Below are 4,261 nucleotides of genomic sequence, written 5' to 3'. Positions count from 1 at the left end.
TTGACATTGCATTCACAGCATACTATAGCCCCTATCATACATTAGAGGGTCCTCGCATGCACATACATTGCATTACTGACATTTTGTAGGTATCACCTACATGATAAGTGCACAATAAACTTGTGCCAACTATCAGACTCACCCTTGGTGACTAGATAACAGGATGATAAGGGCAGGTGGAAACTATTCCTCCTGAGCAACTATTAGCAAGATCCCAGTGTCAGTCATCTGCTCCCCAGCATCTGGCAGCAGGATCCCAGCATCAGCCACCTGGTCCCTCGTGTCAGACATATTCTCTCTGACATCCGCCAGCAGGATTCCAGCATCAGCCGTCTGGTCCCCAGAGTTAGCCATTTGATTCCCAGCATCAGTCGTCTGGTTCCCAGCGTTAGCCGTCTGGTCCCCGTCACCGCCTGGTCCCCAGTCGCCGTTTGGTTTCAAAGATCATCGTAAATCGGTTCCCAAGATCACCGCCCGGTTCCCAAGATCGACCGTCCGGTCCCTAGAGTCGGCCGTCGGTTCCCAAGATCACCGTCCCGGTCCCTAAAGTCAGCCATCTGGTTCCCAGCATCAGTCGTCTGGTTCCCAGTGTCAGCCAGCAGGATCCCAATGTCAGCCATCTGGTTCCTAGCGTCTGCCATCTGGTTCCCAACGGTAACCAACAGTGTCCGCCTTCAAGAACCCAACGTCCATCATCAGATTCCTGCCGTCCACCAAGTTGAGCTAAGCATCCTTCAGCAGAAATCCGCATGAAATCCGCTTGCTAGCAAAGTGTGCTACCAGAAATCTACAAGTCGACATCTTCAGAGCATCAGCTTGCAGATTAGCAGAATTAAGGAGTGACAGAAATCAGTCTGCTAGAACAACGGATTATGGTTCACCAGAAACGAGTAGATCATGGCACCAGAATTATGGGTACAGAACAGGGATGCCGAATTATCTCAAATGTATCTACCAGGAGTCATACCTAGCAGGCTGACAGCAGCTTGCTCCATCAGAGTTTCAGCAGTCTCCTACAGCAGAAAGTCTGCAGTCTATCCTAGCAGAGTTCCAGCAAAGTTCTAGCATCCTTCTCTAGCAGAGTTCCAGTGCCATCTTCCAGCAGGATGGCGACATCTTGTTCCAAACAAACTCTCAGTGGTTGAATCCAGAAGCATATCAGCTGTTTGTTCCAGTATCAGAATGACAATAGTAGGCAGAATCTGAAGAGTCAATTTCCCTCCTCAACGAAGCTGAGAAGCGAAATTGGGGGCAAACTGTTTGGGCCAATATTCACTATTTGGCCTAAGCTACGTGGCACGAGACGAGTGGGTTATTAATTAAGAAAATGGACCCATGTCATTCAGGGGGAAGTCGGGCCCACGGACAGAAGGAAGAAGAACTCGGCTTGGACTGAGATAACGACAAGACCACGAGTGAGATAAGGAAGTCCAAATTGTTACCAAATTCTGAATAAGGAAAGTCGAAATTGATACCAAACTCTACCTTGAGGAATAAGGCAATTAAAAGGGGAACCCTAATAAACCACTCACTATAAATACAAGGAAGCAGGGGAGAGAAGGGATCCATGATTCATTCATACAAGAACAAACACATACATCTTGTCCTTTCTCGGCGTACAAGACCGAAGCCATCCATGATGTAATTATTATTCACCATACATAATAACCATACATCATCATCTTAATCCCTACCTAAAACCGTATAAAACCTAAACCAACACCTAATCATTGTCCAATGATTAACCCACATAATCACCACCATCATTACATAATCACTACCTAACCCTAACCATGATACCACAATGATGATCTCATCATCATCATTAACCAATCATAACACCATCATTATTGCCCTATTTCCACTACTGCAAACCCACGTACAATTCCTACGAGGCCATCGCCCTACTCACATATTGATACACTCCGGGTCCTATTCGGATGATATATCATGCAAATTGTACTTGTACTCCGATTACCATATAGGATTATTGGCGGGATACCGACTCCCCCCGCGGTTGTTTCCCACATCGGGTTTTCCGCGTCACCAAAATCTCTCGTGTCATTATTCCTTTATTTCGCCCATTACTTTATTTACATCATTAATCCGTCACAAATCACATATAATTTAACCCCCCCGATACGAGGCTAAAAAGAGTAGGTCACTTTAACCCTTAAAGAGATAGAATATCGTGTTTTGACAATTTTTGACCAAAACAATAGCTTCCTAGCTAATAAGTCAAATTATTATTATTATTATTATTATTATTATTATTATTATTATTATTATTATTATTATTATTATTATTATTATTATTATTATTATTATTATTATTATTATTATTATTATTATTATTATTATTATTATTATTATTATTATTATTATTATTATTATTATTATTATTATTATTATTATTATTATTATTATTATTATTATTATTGTTGTTATTATTATTAGTGTGGACATAGGCCACCTATCGGTCTGTGGACATGGGCCACCTACCAGTCTGTAGACATGGGCCACCTGCACGCTAAGCCAATCTATGGACATGCAGTGATCTAAAAGTCACGCTTGGTGACGTAGAAATACTTTCGACCGGATCGCTTTAGACCGGTTGTAGATACCTCATTTCTGCACCTTCCGCAAACCACCCGGTGATGATTGGGCCGCATGTTTGGTATACGGAACGATTTGTGACAGTTCGTAAGTTTATCGTCAAGTGATCGCTCAAACACTTGTGTCTACCTCTTAATTGTCATCTACGTGCCGATACGGTCGTTTTGGCAGTAATTAGAGTACATTTGGAGTCCGGGTCAAAAAACCGTCTTCATTTTCTAATAACCGAGTCAGAATGTTCTGGAATATTCCGGATGTTTCTATTCCATATTTTCCAATCTTTTGATCTTTGGTAAAATATCTCCCGTAATATTCACACAAAATATTAAGGAAACGAGATTAATCCGCTATTCCATAATAGAAACGCGGAAATCTTTCTACCGCGGGAGGAAACCACTGAGGAAAGGACGCAGCAAGTGTTGCGCCTCTTCCAAGGGACGCAGTGCCTGATGCGCCTCTTCCTCAGTCCTTTTTTGCGTATTTTTCGTATCTTTTCGAGATTCACTTCCAAAGTAAACCCTAATTTCCGTCGTGTGATTAGTATAAATAGAGACCTTCGGTCTCACATATTTCTCACGCGAGTGTCCTCCCTTCTCTTCTCCCTTTGCATTCTAGACCACGTTCTTACCTTTTGGCGTCTACGTGCTTGAACTTTCGACCACGTAAGCTCGGATCTTTCTGAGTACCAGCCTCGTTTTGCATGACCGACCAATTTGACCAACTCCACATCAATCAACATTAATCAATCTTATTCGTTTTCCTCCTAGAGGGCACTTTCGTCGTACATTCGAGTCGAGCATCACTAAACGTTAACTTAGTTCATCTCGTTTCGTAAAACATGTAAGTCTGAGGGTGTAAATCCTTCTTTTGTTTATTGTTCTTATTATCGTAATTAATATTGTAAGATTTATGTCGAAAGTATTCTTAAAACCGATTTGTAAAACCTTGTTTAAAAACCCTTTTTACGGATTATCAGAAGACAACCGTCGAGAAAGGACGCAGCAACTGCTGCGCCTCTTCGAAGGGACGCAGCACCTGCTGCGCCTCTTCGTGAGGCTGCCGCAGTTCCTGCTTCCTTTCTTCTTCCTTAGTCTTTTGTTCGTTCTTTTGTTTTTCGCTTTGTTATCAATTGTTCATTGTTTCATTAACATAACAATTTGAATATGATAATTTTGACATGTAATTCATTAATCATCATTAATTAATTCATCTTTCAAAATCCCGACTTAAATCCCTTATAATCCATATTTGCGGGTTTTCGTCATTAAAATCAATTCGGGTTTTAGAGATTCGATTTACCCATATTGAATCTCTGGAATTCATCTTTGATATACTTGTATCTGTTATTTACCGTCACCATCATTAATTCACATTAATAACTTATTTAACCTAATTAATTTGTTTGGTTCGTTTAATTCTTTAATTAGTCTCATCTTGTAAATAATTCGTTCTATTTAGTTTCATTCCATGTTTTATTGTTTTTTATGACCTCATTCGCATGTAAATAATATGTAAATCACTTCTATCCGAGTCAAATAATATAATCAAGCATTAAAATCACCAATGAATATTAACGATTTGCGGTTCCGGCTTTACAGCCAGAACTCAACCCAGGAACAGACACGGCGACTGCTGCGCCTCTTCC

Source organism: Silene latifolia, chromosome 1, assembly GCF_048544455.1.
Source record: "Silene latifolia isolate original U9 population chromosome 1, ASM4854445v1, whole genome shotgun sequence".
NCBI classification, from domain to species: Eukaryota; Viridiplantae; Streptophyta; class Magnoliopsida; order Caryophyllales; family Caryophyllaceae; genus Silene; species Silene latifolia.
Note: the sequence above shows the minus strand (reverse complement) of the source record.